The following is a 15855-nucleotide window of genomic DNA, read 5'->3' on the forward strand; positions in this document are numbered from 1 at the left end:
CCACATTCAGGTAAAAGTGTAAGATCAAATGATCCGTCAATCAAGAATAATGTTGGATCAGTGTTTCAATGTTTATATCTTTTATTAGATGTTCATGTGGTTTGGTTATTTGCATTTTGGTTGAAAGTAGACTGAGAGAGAGCGATCTTAATAGAATTTTTTTCATATTAATGTATTTTTCATCTAATTGAATACAATCTATTTGTGTATGATTGTCAGTCCAAAGAGGGAGAGAGGAAAGAGGTAGTGATGTGCGGATCGATCCTGAAATATCGATTCCTCCGATACCAGTCATTTATGTTCTAGAATCGATTCTCACATTAAAATATCGATATTTTAGTAATTTAGGGTAAATTTCTAGTTTATCATCAACAGGAACACAGTGGAAAGAAACTATAACATTCGGATTGTCTACATTTGAAGGAACTACTTCCTCTTCCGCCTTTCATAGTCATGTGCGAAATACGGCTGTATAAATGTCTCGCAGGCCCTTGGCGTGCACACTTGCGCACTCAAAACAATGGCCGAACGCAAGCGTGTGTGGACATATTTTACCTCCACAAACAGCCAAGACGCGGTTTGTGATGTATGTGGCAAGACAGTGAGGTGTTGTGGCAACACCACTAACCTCGTAAAACACCTCAGAATTAATCATAACACAGAATATGATGAGGTCATGTCGAGGCGAACCGAAGAGGAGGAGAGGAGAGGGACAGGTGCTGCTAGGGCGAGACTACGGTGGCCCCTAGAGACAAAGCACGTACAAACTCCAAAACACTTGCAAACTCCAAAACACATGCAAACTCCAAAACACTTGCAAACTCCAAAACACTTGCAAAATCCAAAACACTTGCAAACTCCAAAACACATGCAAACTCCAAAACCCATGCAAACCCCAAAACACATGCAAATTCCAAAACACAACGGAAGTGCTCCAGGACGCTAGGGGCAGTGTTGAGCTTTTGTTACCTAGTAACTACACAAGCCAGGAAGTACCAATGACCGGATTTGGGCTGTATCCCAATTCAGGGTCTGCAGCCTTAAAGGCCGCATTTTAAGGCCGATTACGTCACAGCGACACGACGAAGGCTGTCCCAATTCGAAGGCTGCTCGAAATGCAGCCCTCAAATGCGTCCTTAATTTCCCTGAATTTTAAGGATGGGCCCAACATATCCCAGATTTCATAGCGCGGCGGTGGTGTGGATAATTTTGCCGAAAAAAACGGCGGAAGCGGAGCCGCCGAAGAGTAAACTTTCAGAAGTAAGTACTGAATATTATGTCACTTATTTATGCGCAAATGTTTTTATAATGAAGAACATTAAAACATTACTGTTGGCCACATGTCGGGAAAGTTATGTGACATTAGCGATGTTTGTACTAACTTGGTTTTAAAGCCTTAACTTCAAAATATACGCCGTTCAATAGTTGACTTTAATCTTACAGAGAATGTGACGATTTTATGGATAATTAAAGTCAGTCATATATCCACAAACACAACAAGCTGAAAGTCAGTGATGCTGCTCGGTTTGCAGTCCTGAATGTCACGGCACAAGCAGGATTCACTGCACTGTTAATGTTATATTGCTGCCTCTGTTCGGTGGTGTAGAGCCAAACGGACTTTAACGTGTGTTTGAACGAGCTGACGGTTCACTCATTAAGCTGAAAGAAAGATGCTTTAATCACAGGAGTCACACATGTGTCCACTGTACCATCTGGGAACTCTTTTTGTTTCGTAATAACACAAACTAAATCCTCCTTCTTTTGTGCTGTTTTGTAGCAGTGTGTACACCTGAGACTGTCACCTGTCTGTCTGTCCTTCACTCTCTCTCTCTGTTTCTTTCTCTCTGATTGTGTAATAAAAGTATGAACATTCATTTATAAGTTACACTTGTGTTTGAATCCTGCAGCTTATCACACATTTGATTTCCATGTGTGACAACTCCAAGTGTCCAGAGTGAGGACAGACTGAGGGACCCACTGCTGCACATCATCTGTGAGGCTTTGCACCCCTGATGATCGACCAGGACAAACTCAGCAGTGTGTGAGGAAGAGGAGGAGGAAGAGCCAGCAGCAGCTGACAGATGGAGAGAATAGACAGACTGTTCCCTGTTTGTGAAGGACTGCTAGAAAAGTTTAGAATCACTAATTGTCTGTCCTGAATCAGTCTTATTAGGTAATGTTCAAATAATTTTATCCTCCCAGTGTTTTCAGTGTGGGAGAAAGTACTCAGGGCCTTCAAGTTACACACTATGAAAAGCAGCAACAAGTTTAACATTCAGAAACCTAAAGTATGTATCAGCAGCAGAATGGACCTAAAAATAAATGTTTGTTTCAGTTCTATGAAGCTTTGAGTATTTTGGATTAGTAGCACTGCTGTGTTTGTTGCATCATATTGCTGTAATTGTTTATATGCTTTATATATTCTGAGGTAAGTTGATCTATAGTGTTACATCATATTTTATAAGGATGTTATGTGTTTGTATACTTTCTGCCCAGTTTGACCCATTTAGCAGAAGTCAGCCTGTTTAAGGCTCTGATATCTATTCTGTATGACTTAAAGCAGTTATGACATGGTCTGATTTTCTCACCCAATAAAGGAATATTCAATATATCAGTCTACTCTTCATTTTATCAGAAACAGTTATCACAGCTTGTACATTTGCTTTTTATAATATATGTAAGCAATGAGCCAAATTTAGTAATGCCAACATACTGAAGGAACAACATTTGTCTCTTATATATGATACACCTATATATACACTGTCAAAGACACTTGTCTTTGAGTGAAGATTTAAGGTGATAAGACGTATAAATAACTGCAACTTGAATCTGTACTGAGGCTGAGTATTTGACACAGAGTTCATGTTCACTGCTGTAATAGCTAATAATGATTAATATAATAACTATAATATTGGCCATATTATATTTACATTACCAAAGTGATATGACTTTAGTCTCATGAACAACATTAGCTAATTGTTATTTACTAACTAATCTTAAATGACTGTTCAGTACAGAAATGAAGCCCAAAAATCATGTTTTACTGTCCTGTGGTCTCAGCCTCAGATACTTATCAAATCACACAAAGCTCTTGTAGAAACAAACAAACAAATTAACAAAATATGTTCTCCTTCATTTCTGTCAAACAAAGTTGTATGACACGTTTCCAGCGGTTAGTATCATGGTTGCTAGGCAACCTGGGAAGCGAGACGGAGACTAGACCGTCCCATACAGACAAACTTGCCGTTTATTTTGCAAATCGAGCTCAACACTGCCCCTAGCGTCCTGGAGCACTTCCGTTGTGTTTTGGAATTTGCATGTGTTTTGGATTTTGCAAGTGTTTTGGATTTTGCAAGTGTTTTGGAGTTTGCAAGTGTTTTGGAGTTTGCAAGTGTTTTGGAGTTTGCATGTGTTTTGTCTCTAGGGGCCACCGTACGAGACAGACGTCTCTCGCGGAGTCATTTAGTGCTGCAGGCAGGCACTATCCAGGTACAGAGGAGGAAAATGCTGGGTACATAGGCTAGGTCGCATTAAAATATACAGAGTACTTGCAGTAAAACAGGCATTGTAGTCTTTAAAACATAAAAATTCAGTTGAAGATTATTTCATAGAGAAGAGAAACGTTTTATAGATACTATTATTATCTATTAGCTTTATTATTATTTTCACTCAGTTTAATTTTTTTGACTGAGTTATTTGAATATTTTAAAATGCAGGTATTGACAAACTTATTTATTCCTTTAATTATGTATTATACTGACAATTTCATTCACACAGCATTCTATGTAAAACAGCAAGTATATGTAAACTATCAATTCCTTTCCCCTTAGGCTATTTTAACAGACTGCATACATGACTCTAAAAAGATTAAACATTCAGTGCAGTATACCCCATCTTTTGTTTTGCCCTTTGTATTTTATTTTCTTTGTAGATGATTCCCCAAGAGCAGCAACACTCACAAGATGCCTTGTAGAGATGATTGTGAAGGACCTCCAGCCTCTGTTCATAGTGGAGGACCAGGGTTTCCAGGGATTTGTGAGAGCTCTTGACTCAAAATATAAACTCCCAGGAAGAAAATCACTGACTGAGACTCATCTTGTAAATTTGTTTGATGAATGTAAAGGCAAAGTAAGAGCATCTTTGCAAAATGCTTCCAGTGTTGTTCTCACCACTGATATGTGGACCTCAGTGTCCACAGAGGCATATTTGACTGTAACATGCCATCTCATTGAAAACTGGCAAATGAGAGAATTTGTCCTGGAAACCCACTCTTTCCATGGGCAGCATACAGCAGATAATATCAGCTCAGCACTTAAGCAAATCACAGAAGAATGGGGCATAACTGAGAAGGTGGTTGCAGTTGTCACAGACAATGGTGCAAATATGGTTGCTGCAGTGCACAAAGCTGGATGGAGGCATTTTCCATGTTTTGCACACACACTGAATTTAGTTGTAAAGGACAGTGTAAAAGCTGTCCCAGAAGTGGTGCAGGTGCTGGAAAAATGCCGTGCGATTGTGTCCTTTTTTCACCACAGCACAAAGGCTACTGAGAAGCTTAAGGATATTCAGCAACAGTTGAAAGTGGCAGAGCACAAGCTAATTCAGTCAGTAGATACCCGCTGGAACTCTGTCTTTTACATGTTGGAGCGGCTCTGTGAGCAAAATGAAGCCGTGACCACAGCCCTCTGCCTTTTAGGGAAGAATCAATTATGCTTAAATGCGGGAGAATTATCCCTGATCAAGGAAACAGTTGTTGCACTACGGCCGTTTGAAGAAGTAACACAGGAAGTTTCATCTGAAAAACATGTTTCAGTCTCCAAACTTATTCCACTTGTGTCACTCATTCACAGGGCTGTAGCAGCCTGTGAACATCAGGGCAGCTCCCTTGCCACACAGCTGGCACAGCAATGCCAGCGCAGATTCAGGGGTATTGAGAGCATTCACTGTCTAGCTGCAAGTACATTTCTGGATGTTAGGTTTAAACACCTTGGTTTTCGTGACAAAGACAATGTTGAAGTATTAAAGAAACGTCTCCACACTGAAATGCAAGAAGTCTATCAGACAGGACAGTCTGCTCCCACTCTAACTGTAAGCTCAACGCCTACTGTTAGCTCTGCCTCAGGGCCTTCTACTTCAGGGTCTATCCCGAGTCCTCCACCCGCAGGTCCAGCTGCAACAAAAGGAGAGATATGGACAGATTTTGACATGCAGGTTGTGTCAAGCCAACATCACCGGTCAGCTTCCAGTGATGTACTCATTGAAATACGCCGGTACTCAGAGGAAAAACTGATTCCCCGAGATAAGGATCCATTGGTTTGGTGGCAAGAGCATGAACAAACCTTCCCATCCCTAAGCAGACTTGCAGTGAGATACCTAGGAATCGTTGCTTCTTCTGTACCTGCAGAGAGAATCTTTTCAAAAGCAGGAGAGGTTGTGAGCAAAAAACGGAGCAGACTTAAAGGGAAAACTGTAAATATGCTGTTGTTCCTAAACAAAAACCTGTGAATAAGGGAAAGTGTTACTGTCAAATGTTTTTGTTGACATGTCCAGACAAGATAAACGTTAAATGACATGTTAAATTATGTTGAATGTTTTGGTTGACATGTCCAGACAAGATAAACGTTAAATGACATGTTAAATTGTGTTGAATGTTTTTGTTGACATGTCCAGACAAGATAAACGTTAAATGACATGTTAAATTATGTTGAATGTTTTTGTTGACATGTCCAGACAAGATAAACGTTAAATGACATGTTAAATTGTGTTGAATGTTTTTGTTGACATGTCCAGACAAGATAAACGTTAAATGACATGTTAAATTACGTGTTCAAATAGCACACAACTTCAGGTTTTTTTATTTCTATATAATAATTCTGCATTATTAAACAGTAAAAAAAAAGTAGTCTGATGTTCTGTAATCAATTTGAAGCTAAAATTTGAAATACAATGTACAAAAACTTAATGTTAAAAAGTATCGGTATTGGATCGGTATCGCTGATACCACCCTGAATTTTACTTGGTATCAGATCGGAAAGGAAATCACTGGTATCGCACATCACTAGAAAGAGGGGAACGTGAGGAGAAAGGGCAAGGTCAGGAAGAACCAGGTAAGAAAACAGACAGGGAACAGTGACAGGCACAACAGAAACTGTTAAACTGACAAAGAGAAAAAAAGCTCACACAATCTGGAAGTTGTGTTCTCCCTGTATTAAAGCTGCTATACTGAATCTGCAAAACAAACTGGGTTGAAACATTTTTGACCCAACATTCCAACATGTGAGGAGAAAATTGTTAGAAGGCAAAGAAACTCAGACTCAGATATTTTTACATGTACATGGACGATGCCCCGACACTGCACCAACGTGTGCACTGTGTGTGTGTCACAGAGGAATCGCGCGGGGCTCTCAGTACATTCTTTATTTATACCAAGCAAACTTTCACTGCACTAGGTGTGGCATGTTCAGAATTCAATAACATCTCCTTAAAAGGAGAGACCATTAGCTTGTCTGTTGAAACAGGAGATAGCTTGGTATGTGTAGAACTCAATAACATCTCCTTAAAAGGAGAGACCGTTAGCTTGTCTGTTGACACAGGAGGTAGCTTGGTATGTCACAGCGCATTTTTTCTGCACATATGGTCTCACTCCCTTTTCCTGCAGTTGTCCAATTCACAAGCTCTTCTTCCTTCAAATGAAGCTACAAATAAACATAACACAAAACTCAAAATCTCTCAACACAACATAACATTGTAATTGATTGGGGAGATTAAAATTAATTATATATTTTTATGTGGTTCAGCCACAACTCTACTAAAACCTCAGCCGGTAATAGGTAGGCCAACATTTGGACCGTCCAGTTGTCTGTATGACTGCTGCAGTACGTACATCACATTTGCACTCTATCAGAAAGTGCCAAACAGCCCTGGTGGAGTGAGGAGCTGTAAAGAGAAGCAGATGCTCTGTTTATATTCTAAAAATGTTTTAAGCTTGTTTCAAAGATTCTGTACAGCAGCTTTAAATGTTTTCCAAAAGCGCACACACACTTATCTGTGTTTCTCAAACTTTTTACAGTGTGTACCACCTGATAAAAATGTCAAGCTCTCCTAAGTACCACTATGAAAGCATGAAAGTCATAAATCTTACAACACAAAATTATTATTATTAAATTAGTAAAATTAGTATCTGCAATAAAGATTTTTTCATACATTGTATACATTCTACCAGAGGCAAAGTTGCCTCCATTTTTATAGTTTTTATTAATATTTTGTAATAATTTATTTGTAATAATTTATTCTGTTTTGGGAGTGTTTTTTATGTATCTGTATTATATTATACATAAACATTAAAAGTGAATCTCTGTCCAAAAAATGCACTCAGTTTACTTTTTACTCACTATGAGCATCATTCATTATTCTCCCCCAGTAATTAAGGTTAGGATATGTATTTTTTCTATTCCAATCCATTCTTCTTTTGCAGCATTTAAATAACCTTGATCAGATTTGATGGTTTTGTTACAGACTTTTCAAAAAAGTGTTTTGCTTTTCTTTCACAAATGTGGGGATTAAATTGTGTTAAAATGTACAAAAGAGTGATGTCATGTTTTGTGACGAGGACCCAGGCACAGAGAGACTTGATGAATTTAAGAATCTTATGATTTAATAAAGAAATTTGCAAACTTGCACAGAGATGGTAAAATTATGATGACTGATAACGGAGACGAAGACAACAGACGATGAGGACAGGGAGGAACAGGGGTTTAAATGCACCAAAGTGACAGTCAGAGAGAACTCGGGACAACATTTAAGGATGCAAGGACAGGCCAGATAAACCTGACAGAGACAGGTTTATCTTGCCTGGCTGGGCAGCTCTCTGGGTGCTCAGCACCCCCAAAGCTCTGATCCTAGAATCGCCCCTGAATAGTACATTCATGTAGTTGTAAAAAGCTTGATAATATATTAAGTAATCCAAAGTATTCAGAATAGTTTACTCTTATTGAGTAACTTAACGGAATACGTCACAAAATACATTTTGGGGCATGTATTCTGTAATCTGTAGTGGAATACATTTTAAAAGTAACCTTCCCAACACTGATTATTGTAGGGTCTACCTTACAATATAACGCACATTGAGGTGACTGTTGTTGTGATTTGGTGCTGTATAAATAAAGTTGAATTGAACTGAATTGAAAAGACAGCAATAATGCCTCTGGTTGGTTTGTAGAAGTCATGTACCCACTTTTCTGGAAGTTTCAAGTGGTGCTACTGAGAGGGTGTGTTGCCCTAAAGCAAAAGTTGAAACCCAAAAGCAGGGGTGTCGAATTCCAGGCCTCGAGGGCCAGTGTCCTGCAGGTTTTAGATAACACCCTGGGTCCACACACCTGAATCAAATAATTAGTATATTACCAGGCCTCTGGAGAACTTCAAGACATGTTGAGGATGTCATTTAGCCATTTAAATCAGCTGTGTTGGATCAAGGACACATTTAAAACCTGCAGGACAGTGGCCCTCGAGGCCTGTAGTTCGACACCTGTGCCCTAAAGCAACATATGACCTGTCCTGTATCAAAACACCAGCAACCTCACTTTTCTGTTTAAATTCATGATACCCTCATCATACCATCACCATATCCTAATCAGTTCTCTCATGCTATCAGAATTTGCCATTTAACTGCCGTTGTTCTCCTAAGTTTGGTAAGGAAGGGACAAAAATATTTTTACACAAATAAAAAAATACTTCCAAAAAAGGAGCCCATTTTGCTTGTTAGCAGGGTCAGCGTTTGGGGTTAAGGTCATCACTGATGACAACTCAAATGATACTTCTTCCTTTTTTATCTATCAAAGTATTAGGGACAGCTGTGGGATGTGCTGTGATCATGTTATTGCAAGATAGAAAAAATAAAAAATGGTTCTTTCATGTCCAAATCTTTTTGCTGCTTTCAGTCTGCACCCAGCATAGCTACCATAGCTATCATTTCAGCGAGGATGATTAGATAATGTATCTGTGTGTGATAATGTGTCTATAGAGCGAAATGTTCTCCCATTAACATTTTTGTTCAACTTATTTCCTGGATTGTATTCCTTGTTTGAGTTGTGGCTCCACCCACATTTCTTTCCCAGCTTTGATAGAAGCAACAAGTGAAGTACGTAAAAATGTCCTTTGGCTAAACAGATTTGCATAATGAATTCATTGAAAGCAGTCAGACAGACTGCGACTGGGAATCTGACAAACCCAACTCATTCATCACTCCCACTATTTTCGCTGAAGAGAGGCATAGCAATGACTGTCACGACTTCAGCTGAAACTAGCACTTTTACCAGACCTCTGCCTGGGCGTTCCTGTCACATAAGCTGTCTTCTGTGCTAAGCACAAGCTGGTAAAGGAAACCTATTTTCCTCCACTCAGTGGGTCAGTGTAAGTGTTGAAGCATTGCCATTCCTCAATATCCTCACATCATCAAGATCAACAATGTGCAGTATCCTACCACTGAATCATGAGTTGGTAGACCAACAAATGAACAAATTAACTTTCCCTGGGAGATGAAATAAAAAAAAAAGAAACGCACATTAACGCTTTATGCTGCCTGCAATTTGTTCTATTTAGTATTTATTCTTGAAAGCTGTTCTGAGCCTTGTGATCTTTAAAATCAACAAAATACACTGCAAAATTTCATGCTTAGAAATGGCAAAGTTGACCTTAGAAAAATACAAGCTGTTGTGACCAGTGGAGTGAAATTAATTCCTCAGTACAAGTTCTTATCTTTGCTTCATCCAACCAAAGCGATAGGGAGTGAACCCAGCTGAACTGTAATGTAGAAGCCCTTAAAGCTGCAGGAAGCAGAGATGTAGAAATGGCTTTTTGCTCTTCAGACTACTTTACCCACCCTACTGGGCTGACGTTTTATATTTATACAAATATTTTTATATGGTGGATATGAGTTTGCTTGTTCTCCTGTAGTACAAGGTTATGCTCTTGCTTGATGGTGTAATATAGATTGTCTTAAAAAAAGATCTAAAACAAATACTAAAGAGAGAGGGAAAATGGGAGATGCTTTCTGTCATGACATATATTATGTTTTATTGCAACCAAATTCACAAAATAGGTATTATGTCTTCCATATTTTTATATTTCTTACATTACAGTACAGCAGTAATATAACTAGCACTCAACCTAACTGTTGTGTTGTACTGTATTTTTGTAAATGTTTAGAACAGTAACAATGGCAATGGCAGTTTTATTTATTAGTTATAAAAATAACTGTCATTGCCACGTTAAGTACACTAACTAGAAAAAAAAACCCCAACTGAAATCAAAATCAGTGCTATGACTTATTGTTCCTCTTGTTGTCCAAAATATTGCAATAAAGCTTTTATATTAACATTATATCATTTATATCAAACTGTAAACTGTTATATAAACAAATATTTATTCATTATGTAAAATATTTGTACATAATTCCTAAAAAGTTTCAGATAATTTTTTAGTTGGATTTCTTAAAAATAAATAAATAAATTCATAATCTCTCAAATAATGAATTCATTTTAAGTAAGTTTTAGAATATATCAAAAGCTGTGCATTCACATTTTCTTTACATCATCTGAGTTTTTCAAACTGAATTTCTTCCTCATTAGAAGACACTTTCTGTTGTGTGTGTGTGTGTGTGTGTGTGTGTGTGTGTGTGTGTGTGTGAGTGAGTGGGAGTGAGTGAACGTGCACATCAGCCCAGACCCGTGCTCTTATGTAATCAGTTCAAAGCCTTCCTCTTCCTTCCTCTGAATTTGTGCCAAGGAAGGCATTTCTGAAGGAAATGGGCGTTTTGCACTGCCAAGTGGAAGAGAGAAGTTGCTTGGCGTGGAAACAGTGTTAAAAAGAAAGGAGTATTGATGCATGGAGCCACTGGTTGTTGCTGGAAGTGTGAGGAAAGGGCACCTAGTTCCCTGATTTACCTGATTTATAGGGTATTTATTTATTCAGCCCACATTTAGGGGGGTGCTTGCAAGTTTGGGGTGAGAAAATAGAATATGCATTTAGTTGTACTTGTCTTCAAATGCAAAGAAACGGTGCTAGTTAGCCTGTTTGTATGTCTTGACTGTAATCAGTGAGGACATACAATAGCACTCATTGGCAGAGTGTTGACTTTGTACATATTTAACCACGATCTCTGTGAAATATCACACCACATGACATCATGTTAAAGAATAATTCCAGTTCACTTCACTTTAATACTACTACCTCCACTAATAATAATAATAATAACTTAACAGTAAGATAACAATTACTTTGATTTGTATAATGTCTTTCAAGAAACCCGAGGAAGCTTTACAGAAGAGTACCAAAAAAAGGTTAAAGGCTAAAGGTTTTACACAGTATGACATGGGGGTGAAATGCTTGTAGCTGTACAATGCCCGACCATTAAATGACAGAAAAAAGTTTTACAGTATTTACAATTTACAGATTACTACAAAATTTACAAATTAACTTAGGAATTTACAGTAAAAATGTGCAAACAGCAGAAAGAGATTATAAAGATTATAAATTATAGGAAATGTGTGGTGGTGCGTGTGGTGATGTGATGTGTGTGAGAGTCCAGTCTTATAGTGATGTGTGTGGGAGAGTCCAGTCCTACACCTGGTTCAGGGCCCGAATAGCCTGGGGGAAGAAGCTCCTCCTCATTCTCTCTGTTTTTGCCTTAAGGGAGCGGAAGCGCTTCCCAGACCTCAACAGTGAGAAGAGTCCATTGTTGGGATGGGTCCATCATAACCTTCCTAGCTTTGGACTTGCACTGCTTGGTGTAGATGGACAGCAGGTCAGGGAGCTCTGATTGAATGATGCGTTCCGCTGAGCGCACCACTCTTTGCAGATCTCGTCTGTCCTGTTTGGTGCTGTTCCCAAACCAGGTGCAGATGTTTGCCGTCAGGACGCTCTCGATGGTGCAGGAGTAGAAGTTCTTGAGCACCTTCAGTGGCAGATGGAAGTCTCTGAGTCTTCTGAGGAAGAAGAGACGCTGAAGAAGAGACCAGGGTGTTGATGTGACAGGACCATGACAGGTTCTGAGTGATGTGGACACCCAGGTATCGGAAACTGTCCACTCTCTCCACTGGCGTGCCACTGATGATGAGGGGTTTGTAATTCCTCGCCTGCTTTGTAGTGAAGTCCACGATCAGCTCCTTAGTCTTGCTGATGTTTAGGAGGAGGTTATTCTCCTGGCACCAGGTCTCCAGGTTCCTAATCTCCTCCAGGTAGGCCGTCTCGATGTTGTCGGAGATCAGGCCTACAACAACAGTGTCGTCAGCAAACTTGACAATGGAGGTGGTGTCTGATGTGGCTACAACAGTCATAAGTGTACAGTGAGTACAGCAGGGGGCTTAAAACACAGCCCTGAGGCACTCCAGTGCTGAGTGAGATGGAGGGGGAGACTTGTTTTCCCACCCTCACTGATTGGGGTCTGTCTGTGAGGAAGTTGAGGATCCACTGACACAGTGATGAGCGGAGTCCTAGATCCGTCAACTTGGTGAAAAGCTTAGAGGGAATTATTGTGTTGAATGCTGAACTGTAGTCCACGAACAGCATCCTAACATAATTCCCTCTGCCAGTGTCCAGGTGACTCAGGGATGTGTGGAGCAGGTGAGATATGGCATCATCTGTGGAACGATTAGTCCGGTAAGCAAACTGAAGTGAGTCGATGGTGGCAGGAAGTGAAGAAGTGATGTGATCTCTCATCAGTCTTTCAAAACACTTCATCACAATTGAAGTCAGTGCTACTGGACGGTAGTCATTGTGGCAAGCGGGCTGTTGTTTCTTTGGAACAGGGACAATGATGGACTGTTTGAAGCACGTGGGAACCACTGCTTGGGCCAGGGAGAGGTTGAAGATCTCCGTGAACACCGGTGCTAGCTGGTCAGCGCAGGCTCTCAGGACCCGGCCAGGGATTGCATCTGGTCCTGCTGCCTTCCTGGTGTTCACCCTCCTGAAGGTGTTCCTCACGGCATGCTCTTCTTCACTGGTGCACTCCGAGCGCATGCAGCCGTTTGTTGTTTTAATTGCTGCGGCGTCGAAGCGAGCATAAAACGTGTTCAGCTCATCAGCCAGTGAAGCATCGGCATTCATCATTGAAGAAGCTGGTCGTTTATAGTCCGTTATAGTCCGCAGTCCTTTCCACAGGCTCCTAGAGTCGCACTGTCGTAGCTGTGACTCTAGTTTTTCCCCGTAGCTCCGCTTTGCCTTTCTGACCGCGCTGCGCACGTTGTAGGACGCAGCCTTGTATAGGTCCATATTACCGGAGACGAGCCCTTCATTGTAGGCAGCGGTGCGTGATCTCAGAGCGTCGCGGATGTTTTTATCCACCCACGGCTTCTGGCTGGGAAACGTTCAGATGATAGTTGTTTCTGCTGTGTCGTCCGCTAGTTTCCCGATAAATCCCACAACCGCTTCCGTAAACATGTTGATGTCATCAGAGCTGCGCCGAAACATGTCCCAGTCTGCGTCATCCAGTGCGTCCTGCAGCGCGGCCACTGATTGGTCCGTCCAGCGAGCGACCTCCCTCCTGATTGGTGGTTGCTGCTTTAGCCTTTGTTTGTAAGCAGGCATGAGGAAGATGGCGGCATGGTCCGATTTTCCAAATGCCGGCAGGGGCTGAGCCTTGTAACAGTTCTTGAACGGGGTGTAGCGGTGGTCTAATGTCCTAGTGCCCCGGGTGGGGCAGTTGATGTGCTGGTGAAGGTTGTGAAATGTCCGTTTGAGATTCACTCTGTTAAAATCTCCCATAACAATGAGTGCGGCATCTTGGTGAAGTGTTTGTTGATGTGTGAGAGCCTCATGTAGCTCACATAAGGCAGTGTCCGAGTCCGCGTGAGGCGGAATGTAAACAGTGCAGGCAATGACCGCAGTGAATTCCCGAGGGAGATAGAAAGGGCGACATTTAACGATCAAAAGTTCCAGATTGGGCGAGCAAGAGTGTGTCAGTGGGGAGATGTTTGTGCTGTCGCACCCTCTGTTGTTCACCATCAAACACACTCCACCACCTCTTTTCTTCCCCAACTCCATTGTCCTGTCCATGCGGTAACCCGAAAAAAACCCCACCGGCTGCACGGCGTGGTCTGGTATCGCTGGGTTCAGCCAAGTCTCGGTGAAGCAGAGGAGGTTGCAGTCCCGAATGTCTCTCTGGAACTTGATTCTGGCTCTGAGGTCATCAAGCTTGTTCTCGATGGATTGAACATTGGCTAGCAGGATACTGGGCATGGGTGCGCGGTGTGCGCGAGCCCGTAGCCTGTTCCTGATGCCGGCTCGTTTCCCTCGAGGCCGTCGCTTAGGGTCGCGTCCTTTGTTCTCTCTCAGGATCTCCTTTGGCCAGGTTGGGTCCGGAGTTAAACATGGTGAAATGTTCGTGTATTGTAGACCAATAGAAACCAGAGTGTCTCTACTGTAGCGAATTTCTGTGTTTTGCATGATGCCCATGCAAGATTATGGCAGATATAGCAAAAAGTGATGAAAAACTGCAAAAAGTGGAGAAGTTGGGGCAGAGCATCCAGCACGGCAGCCGACCTCACCGGCGCCACTTTGTTATGTTGCTACTAAGATACTAAAAGGCCAGGGCATGGAGGGATTTGCAAGTGAGAAGAAGGATCTTGTAAGTAATGCATGACTTGACTGGGCACCAGTGGAGATTTATGAGGGTGGGGGTGATATGTTCCCAGAGCTTAGTGCCTGTTAGAAGGCTGGCGACTGAGTTCTGGACATACTGGAGCCTATCCAGGGCCTTAGTGGAAATCCCAAAAAGGACCCCATTGGAGCGATCCAGCCAGGTGGTGATAAATGTATGGATGAGAGTCTCTGCTGCAGAGTCAGTTTGTGATGGCCAAAGTTGAGAGATGTTCTTTAGATGAAAAAAGTGTGTTTTGGTGACAAAATTTGACATGAGCAGAGAATGAAAGAATGGAGACAAAAATGACACCCAGACCACGAACTGCAAAGATGAGTTGAGGCAGCTGTCTATGTGAAGGAGTAGGGCTTTGGGGGCCACAACCAAGAGCTTTGGTTTGTTACCTTTGAGCTTGAGTAGGTTATTTGACATCCATATTTTAATTTCATGCAATCAGTTGACAAGTGATTGTGGGGGGAGCAGGGTGGAAGGTTTGCACTGAGATAAAGTTCTGTATATTAAACATAGGAAAGGAAGCAGAGACTATGGCGATGGCTGATCTGACCAAGGGGGAGCCTATAAATGGTGAAGAGAAAGGGTCCAAGCACAGAACATTGGGGCACACTGTAGTTAACTGGAGCAGAGGTGGAGAAGGAGTGTCCCATGGTGACAAATCTCTGTTGGAGAGGTACGAGTGAAACCAGGAGAGTACAGTACAAGTGAGGCCAAGATAGTTGGTTAGGCAGGAGAGAATGATGGTGTGAAAAACAGTGTCGAAGGCTGCAGAAAGGTCGAGGAGGATGAGGATACTGATGTGGCCAGAGTTAGCTGCAACTGCAGCTGCTGTTGGTGAATGAGGGAAGAGTAATAAGGAGCTTTGGCCTGAGAGAGAGCTTCTTTATGGGGTCTCACGTGATATTTATAAACCTCGTGGTTCTTATGTAGAGCCTTTAATGTCGGTGGCCACTCATCTTTAGGTCATGGAGATACATAGTAAACCATGGGGCAGGGCAGGTAAAAGAGGCAGTCCAAGTTTTGAGGGTGGGAGAGAGAGTAGAGGCTGCTAGATATGGCTGCATTATAATAGTCAACAAGCATGTCAATCATGGTGTTGGGTGGGTCTGAGGCAAAGTGGATTTCTATCACATTGTTCAGAGCCAATGTACTGAAAACAGAGCCTTGTTTCTGGTTCCTGTATGCAATGATATGTTTAGTATGCAGCC

General features: G+C 41.5%; 1 long non-coding RNA gene across 1 annotated transcript; it reads left to right on the plus strand.

The window, feature by feature from the left end:
* The first annotated feature begins 251 nt into the window (after window positions 1–251).
* Window positions 252–2609, plus strand: LOC146392709 (uncharacterized). The gene is made up of 2 exons (XR_014802662.1): window positions 252–1260; window positions 1908–2609. It is a non-coding gene; the product is annotated as an uncharacterized LOC146392709 (long non-coding RNA).
* The last annotated feature ends 13246 nt before the right edge of the window (window positions 2610–15855 follow it).

Source organism: Perissodus microlepis, chromosome 2 (genome assembly GCF_051167445.1).
Source record: "Perissodus microlepis isolate ML-2025 ecotype Zambia chromosome 2, ASM5116744v1, whole genome shotgun sequence".
Lineage (NCBI taxonomy): Eukaryota > Metazoa > Chordata > Actinopteri > Cichliformes > Cichlidae > Perissodus > Perissodus microlepis.